This window comes from Ambystoma mexicanum, chromosome 10, assembly GCF_040938575.1.
Source record: "Ambystoma mexicanum isolate Mex_15411 chromosome 10, UKY_AmexF1_1, whole genome shotgun sequence".
NCBI lineage: Eukaryota > Metazoa > Chordata > Amphibia > Caudata > Ambystomatidae > Ambystoma > Ambystoma mexicanum.
The window spans coordinates 681813743-681830567 of NC_090932.1; the positions used below are offsets into that span (position 1 = coordinate 681813743).

General features: G+C 45.4%; 1 protein-coding gene across 2 annotated transcripts in view; it reads left to right on the forward strand.

Moving 5' to 3' along the window:
- XRN1 (5'-3' exoribonuclease 1) overlaps window positions 1–16825 on the forward strand; it is a 2611979-nt gene that overhangs the window by 1084949 nt on the left and 1510205 nt on the right. The gene's annotated exons all lie outside the window — the stretch shown is intronic.

Sequence of the window (16825 nt, forward strand, 5' to 3'; positions counted from 1 at the left end):
ATATTCCAAATTCATCTACAATTCATGTACTTCTTACTCCATCAACGTGTGACAGGTTAATATGTATTTTGGAAAGGTCTGTCTACTACTATTAACCTTGTAGTATTCACAGGTTTCCATAATCCAGTTGTATGGAACACATACAATTCTAAGGATGTTTTAAATATACTGCAGCTTGCTAATACTCTTTCAGAAATTGGACTTGTTTCTTTATTATATCCTATACCTTTATCTTGGTCATGGATCTGAGGTTGTGACAGGTGGGTACCGTACCAAAGAATCACACTGACTCTTAACGAAAAGTCCACTGGTACTTATTAGAAAACAAATGGTCAGAATGGCTGGTGATCTCAAGTTCATTGGGTTTTCTGGGTCCTTTCGGGTTGGCTGTAGGGCTGGCCCTTTTTTCTCTCGTCTTTCCTGGGCCTGGGTCCCGCCTCCCAACCCCAGACATCCCTAGCGGGTTGTTAGTAACTCAACGATGGGTAACCCCTATCTGTCTTTCACTTCTCTATCCTTCAGGTGTTTACCCTAACACTTTGGCTGTCTGACTCCCTAGGGAACTTATAGTTTTCCCTCTCGTATACCCGCTTAGTAGTCTCGGGAAATGGGGAATGGTGCCTTCTCTTGCCCAGCATCACTCTCACATCTTACAGACTCTCTCGCTCCTGACCCTTCGATATATTGGTCCTTTTTCACTGTTCTCCTCCCACCACGTCACTGTCCCTCCAAACTGACTCTGCCTTCCTACCACCACCCTTCTATCTTACTTCCTTTCTCACTTCTGTTTGTTACCACTTGTAACTGCAACTGTTCTATACTTCTGTCCCTCCTTCTTCCTCCTTCCTCTCGCTCTACTCCACCGCCTCCTGCTGTACCTAGTGCTCAATTTCTCCTACTCTCCTTACTTTTCTACTACTACCACCTCTCTACTACCACTGTCGTTCTCAAGGGATTTGGTGCCCTGCTCACCCCTCTATTACCCAGTGTTAGGACAGTTTTTCTGAAGTTCAACTAAGGGCTTACTAAAACCATTCAACTGAGAGTACAAGACTCCACTCTTAGTATAAGGCTGTACCACCTGAGTATATGGTAGCGTAGACAGAGCAGCCAGGCTTATTTTACGAGGGAGAGAGGGCTGTAGAATCAGTACAATGAAATTGTAGTACACATATGGTCCAAAGAAACACTATGTATTGTAAAAATAAATGGTTTATTTAAATACAAGTAGGCCCTGATAAATCTTGGGGGGGGAATAAGTACTATCATAGAGCATATTAACACATTATAAAAACACAACACTATGCTTTAAAGTACACAGACCAAAGCATATACCTTCTTTAGAAAACTTACAGTATTTCTAGGTAAGTCCGACCTTCTTGAATGCATTTAGTATAGGCCACACCTATTAATGGGGAGTAAAACCATAAGTTACTTTCAGGTTACTTTCCAGTAATACAAGCGTAGTAGACTGTTGGAGAGATTTATCATTTTTGTACTTTATCGCCTCTCCTAGTGAGACCCCTAGCACTTTTTCTGGACTGCTGAACCTTTTTCTTTAATCCTGAATGAGTGTAGCCTTTTTCCTCTCATTCATTCTTGTGGCCTCTGTCTTTTGGAACTTTATTCTTTGTATTCTACCTGTACTATGTAGCCTGTCTGTTCTATAGCTCTTAAATGCCTCTGTGTTTTTACTACTGCAGCACACAGCTCCTTATGGGCAGTGTTGCTGGGGACCCTTAGGGTCCTCCTTTAAGATTCTTTGTCTGCATCCTCAAGTAAGTACAGTTCTTAAGGATATATAGCAATACTTAGTATCTCTCCCAAAACTCTATAATCTGCGATTTTGGCACACGCCACCTTCATTGGAGTGCCAAAGGGATACCTAGAATCCCCCTTCTCTCTGCTCCTGTGACTTTTTAGTCACATAGACAATCACCTAGTTGTGGCTGGTGGCAGTGAACATGTTCTACCAACTATGGTGTATAACATGCTCCAGCACATCTCAGAGATGAGCCTTCTCACCACTGTTTCAAAAAATCCCTAAAAACGTGTATATTCAATACATTTTAAACCAAGCTAAACACAGACAGGACGAGAGCTGCACAACCCATTACAAATGTGTCCTTCATGCCCCATCTCTGAGATTGGCCTGTTGTACAGTTAAATGGTTATGAAGCACGAACTAGGTATTTCCTATGTACAAATGTATTGTCGTTTTTGATCCCTTATGTATGCTCTTACGAAGTTCTATCGCTGCTGGTTCACATGCGTAAGTGTATTTGCTGAGTTTGATTTTTCCCCACTATGTTTACAAATGTAAGATGTCTGTAACTACGCTGCGACAGCCCCAGGTTTGGGCGTATTATAAATGCATTTAATAAAAGTTAAAATAAAATAAATATAGTTTACCACGGGCTATGTCCATAGCCTCGGTAGTGCACAATAGGGGCACCCACTTACCAATTTGGGGTCTCCCTTCTTTTTTCACCTTTGCTAGCGTGGTTGGTCTTTGTTAGCCCTTATTCTACCATTCTGGGAGGGGAGGTCAGTGTGTGTGTTTTGCCTCTGGCGGGAACCTGAAGGTCAACCAAGGTACCATGAGGGCATGTACTCGCAAGGAGGGAGCAGACAGCTGGCATTTACTCCACCACAGCCGCCGCCTGTTCAGGATCACACCCAGCCCGTTTGATCGTTTTTTTGACAAATTGTTGACCCTCATGTGGTCCCCCCCAATGGGGGAACATCCTCGAGGGCATAATCAAGGAGATGCTGGAGTCGGGTGGGGTACTGGCGGAAGTGCTCACCATCAAAGCAGAATCCATATCTGGCATGGCTTTTCAGAAGGATGTGGAGGGCTTTGCGAAGAAGGGATTGCTCAAGCCCCACTTCACTCAGCCAGCAAATAAAAGGTTGGACGCAAAATTCAGGCAGGTGGAGGGAGACTCTGCTCTCGTCAGTGCACCCCCAGCCAATGTCTTCAGTCATTGCAGTGGCATCTATGAATGTCAAGTCCCATCCTCCAGGAGCACTGCAACTTCAGCTTTGCTAGGCAAGGAAGAGCAAATGCTCGAGGCCTATGGGAACGTGGTCTACTCGAATGCAGGACTTCACCTCATCCTGGCAGTAGCTAACCAGCGGCTGTGGAGAACGATGGCAGAATTCTTACTGGATATCCCGGCTGAAACAAGCCTCCTTCAAGGCGGGTCTCGCATAAGTAAAACATGTGGCACAGGACATCATGGAGTCCGCGGTGGCGTACATAGATGCTCCAAGCAGAGCTAACTCTGTGGCAACTGATGTGAGAAGGACGGCATGGCTCAAGGCAACCTGATTCAATCCTGATGTTCAGGACAGGATCCTAGACCTACCCTTGGAGGGCAGTGACTTTTTACACTCCTCCCCTGACTAGGAACTTGATTAAAAAGAAAAGCAGCTCACAGACAGCCAAATCCCTGGCCAATCTCATCAAGGGAAGTATCTCAGGGCAAGTTTGGTTCCACTAGGTCTGATTGTCTGCAACAAATCGCCATTGTTCCTGGACAACAAGGAATATGTGCTGAGCTTCAGCCCTGTCTCGACCAAATGTAGTAGAGACCTCGTGGTTCCTGCAATCCCCACAGCCCAAAGGAGATTCCTGAAGATCAAGGAGGACCTTGCTAAGGAGGAAGAGAAATACATCAATAATACTGATTTGGACAACGCAAGGGAAAAACTTAAAGAAATCGACAAGACTATGGACCAATTTATGGCGGATGCCTTAGAAAAAAAGCACAAAAAACTAGCAAAGGACATAAACAATTTTAAGATTGAAAATGTTTACCCGCATCTTTCGCCGGACTATAATGAAAACATAGAAAAGGAGTGAACTCCGAACATATGGACAGGCACAAGACAAAAGAAGAAATGGGTCTCGTTCTCTGACACCTCGAGTTCCGATTCCGGACACGACAATCAACCTTTCTATGGAAATATTCCCTACCCTGGACAATACCAGATAGAGCCACCTTTTTTAGGGCGCGGGGACCCCAGAGGCACACACTGGGGTCCTCCACCAATGCAAATGTTCAGTTTTCCCAGCTGTAGACAACCGAGGGGGAGAAGGAGATCACAGCGGAGACAATAGAACAGAACACCAATACCATTCCGATTTTCAACATCTCAGGCATCAGCTTGACTAAAAGCGATATCAACATTCTTACCAAAGGACTTTAGTCTGTCCCCACAAACCCTACCAACTGGTTTAATATTGATTCAGAGTTAAGAGGCTTTTTCGGCAAAATCGGGCTCAAATCATTCTTTCAAGATCTAGTGGAGACACCTGAAGAAATCGACACAGGGTTCAGACCTAAATCCACATTTTACCAAGGAGAGAGCAAAGTGGCACCCGCCATCATCACATTCGAGAAATGTGTACTGCGGGAAGTTCATTAAATACAGGCCTAATCCAAAGACCAAAGACACATTTTGTCCAGTGATGAGCGCAAAGCTCTCAAGACCCTTGCTGATAATAAAGACATCATGATCAAGTCTGCTGACAAAGGCGGAGGCATCGTGATCCAGAGTGTGGAACAATACCAAGACATGGGGCCTCATTACGAGTTTGGAGGTAGCCATGGCTGCCTCCAAACCGGGCTCCATTACCGGGTTCCTGCAATGAGGACTTACCGGGTCATTCCGACATAGGAGGACCTGGTAATTCCTCCTTGCAGAAACCATTCCCCATTCCTATTTGAGCCCCGAAAGGGCTCAATGGGAATGGGGCGGGAGGTGACAACGGGCACATTACAAGCATCACGTTGTTACCTCCATCATCCCCTCAGAGGACCCGGTAATGAAGGGGGCCGGTCCAGTACCGGCCCCCTTCATTACGGGAGTGCCAGGGTCGTAATGAGGCCCATGGTGTCCGCACTAAAGGAGGAGGAAACCAATTATGAAAAATAGAAGAAAGAACCCCCCACCCCCAGATTAAACAGATAATACAGGAAATAACATATGCTCGGGAGCATCGATGGATAACCAAGAAGGAGGAAGAATTCCTGAATAAATCGGAAGGACGAATACCTGCGTTTTACGCATTACCCAAAATCCACTAGGATGCCTAGAATCCTCCCGGAAGACCCATAGTATCCGGATGTGGTTCGGTTCTAGAACCAGTATGTAAATTCATTGTCTATTTTCTAAAACCAGTCAACAGACTCCCACATACCTCAGGGACACCATGGCCACAATCCAGTGTTTTGAAGACCTGCAATATAATCTGGCCTCTAACCTTCTTACCACCATGGACATAAAATCACTGTACACAAGTATCCCGCAAACTGAGGCCATCGAGTGTATACAAGGATACCTCACTCATATGACACAGAGAAGGGTTCCTACTAACTTCATAATCGAGCTACTGGAACTAGCCCTGACCAAAAACTTTTTTTCCTTCAGTGATTGATTTTATTTGCAGATCTGCTGGACTGCAATGGGGGCAGCTTTCGCTGCCAGTCTGGCCATCATTTTTATGGCTGAATTTGAGAGCACATTTACATTGAATGAAAAAATCCTTTTCTTAACACCAGCAACTGGAAAAGTATATAGACCATGTGATCTTAATTTGGGAAGGGGACCTTGACTCCCTGAAAAACTTTCACAACTGGATCAATTCATGCCACACATCCATATCTTTCTCCTTGGAATCTGATCCCTTTACTCTCAACTTCCTTGACCTCAGGATACAAGTCAATGACAACCAGCTGGCCTGCTTGCTATTCAAGAAAGGTACTGACAGAAACTCCTTACTTAACTATAAAAGCTGTGACGCATGCAACCTCAGACAATGCCCTATGGGCAGTTTTTACGAATAAGACGCAATTGCACTGAAAAAGTGGATTTCCGCCACCATGCATTAGAACTACATGGAAGACTATTGGATCAGGGATACCCAAGAAAATGTGTCAAAAACAACTTCAATACGGCATTAAATACGCCCCGGGAGGTACTACTTCAACCCAAACCTAGAACAGATGAACAAGACAAAATCACCTATGTAACCACTTTTTGTCAAGCTACAACACAAATAAAATAAACCGTCAAGACGTTTTGGCTGCTCGTGCAACTGAAAATTGCAGATGAACCATACCCCCGCATGGCACTCAAACGCTCCAAAAATGTTAAAGAACTGCTTACCCATGCACGGTTCATGAAAACGACATCCAGGAACACTCTATGGAACTTAAGAAACCTGACTGGACACCACCTGTGTGGAACATGCTCCATCTGCAGATTCACCAGCAAGATGAAACACTTTGACGTTTTGGGCAAAGAATGGACACTTGGTCATTTTTCGAATTGTAAGAGTTTCAATGTTATACATCATTGAATGCCCTTGTCCCCTAAGATCAGTAGACCAGACCAGCAGGCCTGTACACAAGCGTATAGTGGAACATTGTTCAAGAATCAGGTGCAGGAATCATATGGCCCCACTGGTTGCACACTATATAGAGGACCAACACAACCATGATGAAATTAAATGGTGGGTGGCTGACCAGGTACACGGAAACGCCGATACTGTGAATGCGCTCAACCACAGAGGCATGGTGAGTCTTCCAACTCAATACTGTGAACCATGGTCTTAATGAAGCAAATGTGATCAATCCATTCACGTAACATGTATGCCAACTTCCCCCTAGCACATACCATTGTTATGCCTTGACTCTACACCCGGATGGACCAGGTTGCAATACGTTACATGCTCCTCTCAAGATAGGCTTTTCTCTTAGGACTTCTTTTCGTTTGCCTTAGGGTCTCATCTCCCATACTGCAGAGCATTCTCCTCTGCGCCAATAGGCCCCCTGGCAACAATGCAATCCGTACCAGGTCGCCCCTCGATTGCAGACGTGTGTATCTCATCTTCTTCCTTTTTGCCTGCTCCCACCTGACCACGCTAAGCATCATTCCAATGAGCACGGCAGATGCACTCAGCCTCACGGCCCATATTCTTACCACCCCTGCAGGTCGCACTCGTCACCTGGCGGCTCCTCTCCGCTCCCTTGCTTATCGACTGCCTGGCTCTGTTGATATGACTACACGTTAGTCTGATTCCAACTACACTACTTGTGCACACGCGCATCCTGCATGTTGGTGTTGCAGCCTTCGCTTCTGCGCACCAATGGGATCCCGCTGTGGTCCCACCGGTAACGTATAAACATTACAGGCATTTGACTTCAGGCGTTCAGATCGCCCGGCTCGCAAGCTCTCTGTCCTTGATTACAGCAAAGCCCCTCTGGTAAGCTCTACTACTGAATCCTCATCAGGGTTGCTTCCCCCGTCCCGATCAACCCGTGTTCAATCTCGGGCACTCGGATGGGCTGGCACTCTACATTATTTCCTTTTCGGCACCACACCTTCGTGCCTCTCCACCGAGCTACATACAGCTCCTTTCTCCTCCTGCCTCAGGACCCTTTTAACACTCGGTTTACCTGGTTCTTTCACAGGTTGACTCAGCCAGGCCCTCTAGCGCTTTCTGAGCTCCTCCGAGCCATTCCAGCGCACAAGAGTCCGGCTTCTCTATTCAGCCACCATTGACCTCTACTCTGAAGTAAGCCTTCCAATTTTTTTATTTGTTCCCTCAGGCTCTCCCGGCCATCTCCAAGCCACTGTCCCTGGGCTCATATGTGAGCTGAGCTTTTGGAAAAGTGGCATTTTTAAACCACAACCAGTGCAGTAACACGTCCATTCTGCACTCTTTGCATGTCTCCTACAGATTCTCCACACGTTCACCCGGTTGGAATATTTCTGCTTGATTCAATACTTCTTGGGTCCCACCCCTTGACTATGGGACCCCCTGTTAGGGCTACCTACATGCCCACCATTCTAGCGCCTTTTCCGCTGGCTTGACATCTCTCAGAAGATCCTCTTTCCAGGTGGGTGGTGTCAGCCTTGGCGTTCAGATTGCATGCCTCCTCACTTAATGTTGTATCTTGGAAGTGAACCCCTTAACACACCTCCCCAGCCCTGTGCTCTGTTTCCCCTTCCAGACAACCCCCCGCTTTTAACATTTCACGCTCTTTTCTTTGTAGAGCCACATCCTTAGGCCCAGATGAAGGCAGCCTCCACTGCCCGCCGAAACGTCCTTGGACCAGCACCCACCCTGCAGTCCTCCCCACACCATCAGGAAATCATTTTCTGACATTGACCATGGGTTGGTCTCTACACACCCATTGTGACTGTACATTGACCACCCGCACAACCTGAACATTCTCTCTTGAACTGGTTCAGAGCCTAAAATGCAATGTGTAGGCATTAGAAATGTATGTCCTCTTCATCTGACTACATGAGGCTCCAGCTTTGTGGGTTGTTGATTTAAATATACTATAATTTTTGCATGATACTAGTTTTGAAGAATTCATTTGTTTTTGATGATTGTTGTTGCGACACAGTTGTTCTGTACTAGAATTATATGTGTATTTCCGTGTCATTTATTGTTTGAAAGTGCACTTTACACTGTGACTTGTGCATTCATTTGTTGCCCATTTGCTCTATTTATGACTGCATGAATCTTTTTTGTCTAGAAATGTTTTACAAACACATTCAGTACGTAACGGCTACTAAATCAAATGTTTGTTTGTTCATACAAGGGCCCCTGGCCTGTGCCTTCAAATCAATACGGCACACCTCTGTTAATTGATTTGAACACCCAGGGCCGTGACAGGGTTTCACGTTTTTCTTTTTGAGGCCCACTTGCCTAGATGCCTCACCCTCTTTGAAAAATTCACACTGAAATCAGAAGTGTGTTCCATACTCTGTATGGGAAGGCCAGACCCCGTTTGTTCACCATTCTCATCAAGCCAGCAGCCAAATCCTTCTCACAGGGCCACTCTCGATCAGACAGAGGCCAATCTTTTGGTGTTTTCCGGGGCTTCCAGGGCCACTGGTCCAGGCAACTGTACACGTCACCCAGCCAACACAGGCGAAAACACCAGAAGTCTTCACACAAGGGCTTTTATTCAGTCCCCCTCTGTCATTTGCCTCAGACCCCAAAAAAGCAATGACGGATCTTCTCGGGGCCACAACACCCCAGTCAGGGGCAGACTGGCCCTGCACAGTCGGGCCTAGCGCTCATGGTTCATGGACTCATGGGTGATTTCCGTTGTCTCCTTGGGCTTCTTACTTCCCCTGCCATCCTCTCCCCCTGTTCTCCACCCTCTCCTCCTTCCACAGATCGGGACACCTTCACTCTTGGCAGAGATTCGTTCCCTGGTAGAGAGCGAGATAGTGGAGGAAGTTCCTCTTCCTCAACAGGGGCACAGTTTTTACTCCAGCATCTTTAACATTATAAAGAAGAACCATAAAGGCCTGCGAGTGGTTCCTCTAATCTATGTCCCATACAACTTTGACCAGAAGTGCAGAAACAAACGAGCACAACTACGCCAATGGGAATGGAATAATTTATTTTCTTTATTGCAACTTGAAAATCTATTGCACAACTAACAATTGTATGACAGTATTGAAAAGACTACCTTTGAACTTTCTGAACCTAAATTGCACCTCCTGAAGAACCGCTACACACATACTAGCGGGAAAACACGTGTTGGGGAGCAAACAACCAGGAGTAATGAAAAGTATGCAAATTTATCATTGAATGAAGCTAATTCTATTGTTATGGAGAGTAAATAATGAGTACCAATGAAAGAACTGAACATTTATCATTGAATGCATTACATTCAATTGTTATTAGGGGAACTAATGACACGTATCAAAGTGAAAACATCAACCTTATTTACTGAATAGAATGAAGTAAATCCAAGTGGTCCTTTATTTTTTTGTTTTCTGTGTGCAATAATCAATAAACACAGAGGCACAAAGTGGTATTTCTAGTCATTTAAGTTTTGTAAACTGCACCTAGCCACTTGAAAGTGGAAGCACAACTTTGGACTTTCCAATCTCTACAGTAATTTCTAATCCATGGTCATCCTCAGGGCAATAAATCCTAGTTTGCAGCTAAACCCCCTTTTCCTCTATTACTGTATAATAATCAATTCAAATTCCATAAGTGAGTGCCAGTGCTGCCTAATAGGCTGATCTTCTCTAGAAACTGTGGTTCCTCAATCTATACCTCCTATGCAGAAGTTCAAAATGGTGACGCCAGTGCTTATAGTTGACACGCTGTGTGGTGAGGAATGAACATGCTCCTGGATCTGAAAGACGCGTGTTTGCATGCCCCCATAGTGCAGCACCATCAAACCTTCCTCAGGTTCCGGGTTATGGGGTTGCACTTTCAATGCAAGGTGCTGCCATTTGGCTTGAACTCCGCGCCTAGGGTGTTCACAAGACTGATGAACGCAGTGGCGGCTCTGCTGAAGTCGGAAGGCCTCAATGTGTATCCTTAACTTGATGACTGGTTGGTCAGAAGCGAGACACCCGAGCAGGTCAGGCACTCAACGACCAGACTCATGAGTACACTCTACGAACTTGGGTTCACAATCAACTTCAAGATGTCTCAGCTTTACCCTACACAAACTTTGGTGTTTCTGGGGCTGCTGTGGGATACTCCAAAGCAGAGGGTGTTCCCCACGGGGGAGAAGGTGGCGGCGATCAAAGCTTCCATTGCTCTGAACAGGAACTACGGCCTGGTGGTACCAGCACCTGCTAAGAGTACTGGTGGCATGCCTCCTGTTTATCCCTTACACCAGGCTGCGAATGAGGAGGCTGCATGGGATCAGGATTTGGGTCATCAGGGAGCCCCGGTCACTATACCAGCGCTCCTACAGCAAGACCTCATGTGGTGGGGGCAGGATGCGAACCTCATGGTGGGCAGACCATTCAGACCGCCTGCGACAGATCATACTATGACTACGGACTCCTCAGTCCAGGGGTGGGGTGCTACCTTGGGGGCTCATTCAATACATGGTCTTTGGTCCAGAACCGACCAGCAAAACCACATCAATCGGCTGAAAATGATGGCCATTTGGCTCACACTCGAGGCATTCCCGCCCTTAATCGGGAGCAGTACGGTTTGCATTCAGACGGACAACTCTACCTGCATATATTACATAAACAAGCAGGGGGCACCAGATGCCCCCCCATCTCTTATGCAGACTGGACTTCAGCATCTGGGGGTGGGCTATCGAGCAGGACATCTGGATCTCAGTGGTCCATCTGCCAAGAGAATCGAACATCGAGGCAGACAGACTTAGTTGGGCGGGCTCTGACAATCGCGAGTGGCCGCTGAACACAAGAGTCCTTCAAGAGATTTTCAGCAGGTTGGGTCACCTGATCACAGATCTGTTTGCGAAGGAGAGCCACCCTACTTGTCAGCAGTTCGCCTCATGCGGGGGGAACGGTAAGCGGCTCCCTCTGGGATGGGATGTGGGTGGTCGCTTTTCTTCCTACCCTGCTCATCCACAAGGTTGTTTGCAAGATCAGACAATCCTGGCGGCTGCATCTCATCCTCATAGCGCCGCAGTGGCCAGCCAGGCCCTGGTTCTCGGACCTACTGCAACTGTCAGCCCATCCAGAAGTCCCCCTCCTGCTCGGAGAGGGCCCGCTCCTGGTGCAGCAGGGGGTGGGCGGGCGGTGATTCACTCTTGCCCAAAGAGGCTAGCCCTAGCAGCCTGGTGCCTGAGCAGGTGACTCTGCAACATCTCCAGCTGTCCCAAGACAACCTAGAAATCATCCAGGGAGCCAGGAGTCCGGCTACTTGAAAGCAGTATAAGAGCAAATGGACCAGGTTCTGCTTCTGGTACAAAGAAAATGGAGTGGACCGGCTGTCCTGCACTATGGACCAGGTGTTGTCTTTTTTGCCGTACTTAGCCAGATCAGGGGTCCAGGTCGACACTTGCAGAACATACCTAGCGGCCATAGGCGCATACAGGAACTCGGACAGGTTCACTTTCTCCTCTGCCAATTCCAGTGGTGAAAGCATCTACCGGGGTTGACCAGGCTTTACCCACCTGTCTGACGCCCGCACCCAGTCTGGGATCTTAACGTTGTTCTTAGTGCTCTTGTGCTCAAACCATGGCCACAGTAGACATCAAATTGGTCACGCTTAAAACAGCGCTACTAGTGGGACTTACTTATGTTTGCAGAGTTAGCGAGATTCAGGCTGTGGTGGCTTCCAAGCCCTACACTATCTTTCATTTGGACAAGGTTGTGCTCCGCACGCACCCCACATTCCTACCAAACATGGTCTCCTCTTTCCACATTAATGAGGAAAATGTGCTCCCCACTTTCTTTCCAACTCCAAAGAAAGACGCTGAAAAGGCTCTCCTTTGTTTAGTCGTCAGAAGAACTTTAAAATTCTTTAAAATTCTATCTCAACAGGACCAAGGCATTTCGCAAGACCGAAGCCTTATCTGTCACGTTTAGAGGCTCAAGGCCTGGACAACAAGTGTCTGAAGCATCAATAGCCAGATTGATAACTGCTGCCATCCAAGGCTCAGCTCAAGAAGTCTCCAAGGCGCATTCACGCTCACGCTGTAAGAGCCAATGCAGCGCTGTTGCCTTCCAACGTCACTTACTGTGGCAAGTAATTGGCAGAGCTGCGACATGGCCTACTCCATAGGCTTTCTGCAAGTACTACTGTCTGGATACCAGCGCCAGGGCTGATGCTGCATTTGGCCAGGCTGTCCTTCGTAATCTGTTTGCATAATGTATCACGCTCTCCTCCTGGCATTTTCATCAGTTGTAGTCTCCCATTCAGGATGGAGGAAAGGGGACGGGACGTAGGAGTAATGAAGTGCTACTCACCGGAGTGACTAGCGTACTTATAGTCCATAGTCCCCTTTCCTCCATACGTCCCACCATCCTGCTCCCTAAAATAAGAGCAGCACGGTTTATTAGTTCAATACAGCCGAAGCATCAAAGGGGAGTGAGGTGGGTCGCCGGTAGGTTGGATTAGTGGAGCGCATGCTCCCTTGGGCCACGCCACCACGCGAGTATACATTTAAAGGGAAAGTGTTTTTTTGGGTGAAAAAAGGTTCTGTCTCCGTCCCTAGCGAGGAACGCACATGCAGGATGGAGTAAAGTGGACTATGGACTAGGAGTACGTTAGTCACTTCGGTGAGTAACACTTTATATCTTTTACCATAGGGTTATTATTCTTACACAATCAAATGTTTTTTAAAATGTCTAAGAATGCTACATATGATCCTTTTTGCTAGTTTTGCTTGTTTAGCTAGCAATTCGATTGAGTTTACAGGTTCTAACCCCCTTCTTGAAACCTGATTCGTATACATCCATTACCTTTTGTTGATGTGACCTCCATTTGTAACTGTTCTATAAGGGAAGTCGCAGATATTTTGTACAATGAATCTAGCAGTGAGATTGGTCTATATTTGTTGGGATCTGCTCTATCCCCCTTCTTATAAATTAATATTATAAAAATGTCCTTCCAAGAGGAAGGTATAAAGTGCGAGTGCATAATATTTGTAAACAGTTGGAATAACGCCTTTGCCTACAATTCAGGGGAAGACTTTAAAGTGGGGTTAGACAGACCGTCTGGGCCAGGGGCATTTGAAGTCTTAAATTTCATAATTGTTCTCTGAAGGGAATACATATCAATGTTCAAACAAAACCACCCTTAATTATGCTCCACATTAAACACATACTCTGAACAATCCTGGTCACCTCCATTAATTGAGTGTAACTCTGAAAAGTGACATTCCCAAACTGCCTGAGAAATAGGTTGCACTTGCAGCGATAATTGGGAACCTGGTATTTTAATTAAGGACCAAAATTGAGTTCTGTGACGCCGTTGCATAATATCTAACATAGCCTCAGCATCACTTTGATTTTTCAAGAATCGGTGTGTCTTGGACCAATTGTTGTATTGCTGTTTCAATTTTTTTATCTTTTTATCTTTGCATTTCCTTGACCAGTTTGTTTCACCAGCCTTTTCAGCCTCTGAGGCAACAGCACAAATTCAAGAGGGCACGTCTTATAAAACCACCCCATCTTTAATATCCTACCACAAGATGATTAAACTGAGTTGCCATTGGAGGCCATCACATAACAGCGTAAACCTGCTATCTAATTTCAGCCATCAGCGATACTGTAGTCGGTCCATTGGACCACGTATAACTGGGAGGGATGTCTCCCATGATGTTACCATTAACTAAGAGCAAGTCTCACATTTCCAATTTGTACTTAATGAACCTTCCTCTCTCTTACAAGCGTGGAACCTCTTACACTTCCTGTATTATTAATGCAATTTGAATCCAAACATTTAATGTTTGTTACACAGCACAATTATAAAAGCTCCTTTGTCTAGGATAAAAGATGTTAAAACCTCTGATACATCATGTAAATAACTAGTCAAGTTTGTAGTCCCCAGATTAAAGTAGACATTGAGCACCAAACACATCCCGTAGCAAAACTTCGGTTCATCCCATTTCAGTTTAACGGCAAGTATATCAGATCTATTTACAGAAAGTTTTTCCATAGCTATGCTGGTCTGATGTCTTAAAGCACACATAAGAACACCAAATGGGCGGCCCTTCAAACCTCTACAAACTGGAGTAAAACAAACAGGAAATCCGTCCAAAACTGGTTCCTCCTGTATCCATGTTTGCTCCAAACATATAAAATCATAATTGGTCTATAGTTCATTATTATCTAGAAGATGAGTAAAATCCACGTGTGCTCCACAAGAGTAGTCTTAGGTTGGACTCGATATTAACACTTCAATTGGCGGGATGAATTCCTTTCGTATGTAATGTACTTAATATATGGTATCAGTCATAGGAAACTGAGCATGGATTTGCCATAGCCAAATTCAAATTGGTAGGAGAACTCATACCAGTATTTGCACCAGTCTTAACATTTATCACCAGGGGCTCTTGTGGAACAGACACTGGTTTAGTTATCAAAACTCTAGATGGCTCGCCCTGCATCAGTGTATACATTCTCACTAATCTCGTAACCCATCTGTCTAAAGACAGGCGCTTCTGAAACAACAATAGCTCTAAACAGTTTCAGTGAGAAACCCATTTTGACTCTGTCAACTCGATTAGTATCAAATAATTCCACTCTGGTGAGATCTGTTGACAAAGTCGAGGCCAATTTGGGCATATCCAAGAACAGGGTTAGAATATGATGTCTGTTAAGGGGGTAAGCCCTGTTTACCTTGCATTTACATTCTAGGAATAAACTAAACAAATAATTTAAAAGTGGTAATTTTTATTTGGGGGTTAAATGGTTCAAGTGATCCATCACCTCACTATCAGCAATTCTTGGCCTTCTGAGGGGAGCTTTAGCTTTAGGTATTAGTCCCAGGGTAAGTCTTTGATTTTAAACATTGCGCAATCCTGCTTGTGTATTACTTTGTATTCTTTCTAAGAGTGAGAAAAATTGGATAGACTTTTTCCTCCGAAAGTACCTTTCTTTCAGCAGGAATAAAAATGGTCGTGAGCCGAGATTCATCGACCACTACCATTCTAGACGTGTAATATTTAGCCTTGTCTACAGTTTCTTTTAATTTAGCTTCCTCTGACTGTAACAGTTAGCGCCCCTACATTACTTTAGTTACCTTGGATTGAGTCTCACTCAACCGAGTGTGTGGTAAGCAAACTAAGATCTAAGGAGACATCTACCTCCTTATTACATTTCAACAAGTTGGTACTATCTGATTTGTCTGATATGGGTGTTAAATGTTTTTATTTTTTTGCTTTATAGGAAATCGCCATAGGTGTAATGTTCGGTACCTCGCGATCTACATCTGAATTTGCATTCTTCATAATACTTTTTACACATCCTTCTTGTTTGGCTTAGGTAGGTCTTTATCAAGCATTTCTAAAGCTGATGGGTTAGATTGCAAAATCATATCCCTCAAGAATTTTTGTGAACCCTTCGTACAGTTTTTAGGAAGATTCTTGTAGTTTTTGTTTTTGAAATTTTTTTGCAGTACACAAATTATTCATTCTATTGTTGGTACAAGATGCCTCTGCCTCCCTTCCTGGTACTGTCTTTGCTTGAACCAAGGGAGACAATGAGTGTGCCATAACTTTCAAAATCGACTCATCTTCACAGGGTAAATGACTAAAAGGAGACTGGAAAGGAACTCCCAGATTGTCTTGCAGTGTCTCTACACCACAATATATAATCTTATCCTGAAGCAAAACATCCAGTTGATTTGCAGTTTCTGATCAGAATGTTTTTTTGTCCTTAATTTAAGGCTCCTCGAACTTTTGCGATCTAGTTCCTGCAGTAGTTATAAAAAACTCTAAAAAGTTCATTTTTGCATATAATTCTTTCAATGTAGACCTAACCCCTCACATTTCAAATTGTAATGTATCTGTGAAAGGACCAAAGAGTGTGATGCCCGAAACGCCACAGAGCTAGGTAAACGTGGTCCGGGAGAAGACGCCTCTCCCAGGCAACACTTATGGGAAAGCTTCCATAGAGGAGCGGAAGCATAGCAGCAGCCACAGAAAACCACTAAGAGTGGCTGACGTGGGGGACATTGGATGCCAGCCCACGCACTTGCATGCCAAGGGGGCTGCGGTTTCAGAGCTCAACCGACCCACGGCTGCCGACGCACTGCATGAGGACACGGACGAGGGTCAGGTTTCCCTAGCTGCGCCAGGATGTGAGCAGTATCAAAGTGGGGAGTTATTTCCCGCACACATGCACCTACCTTCTGTTTCCAAGCCACTATACTCCCTGAGGGTCGGTGTTCCGCGTTCCTTGCGGATGCCGCGTAGGGAGACATCATGGCAACCTTCGTCCTGGGAAGAAGGGGGTGGGGGAGGATATAGATTTCCTGATGATGTTGGTTCTGATTGGCTGAGAACCCTCCAGCCCCCATGTAAGGCAGAAACAGAAGGACAGAGTGGTG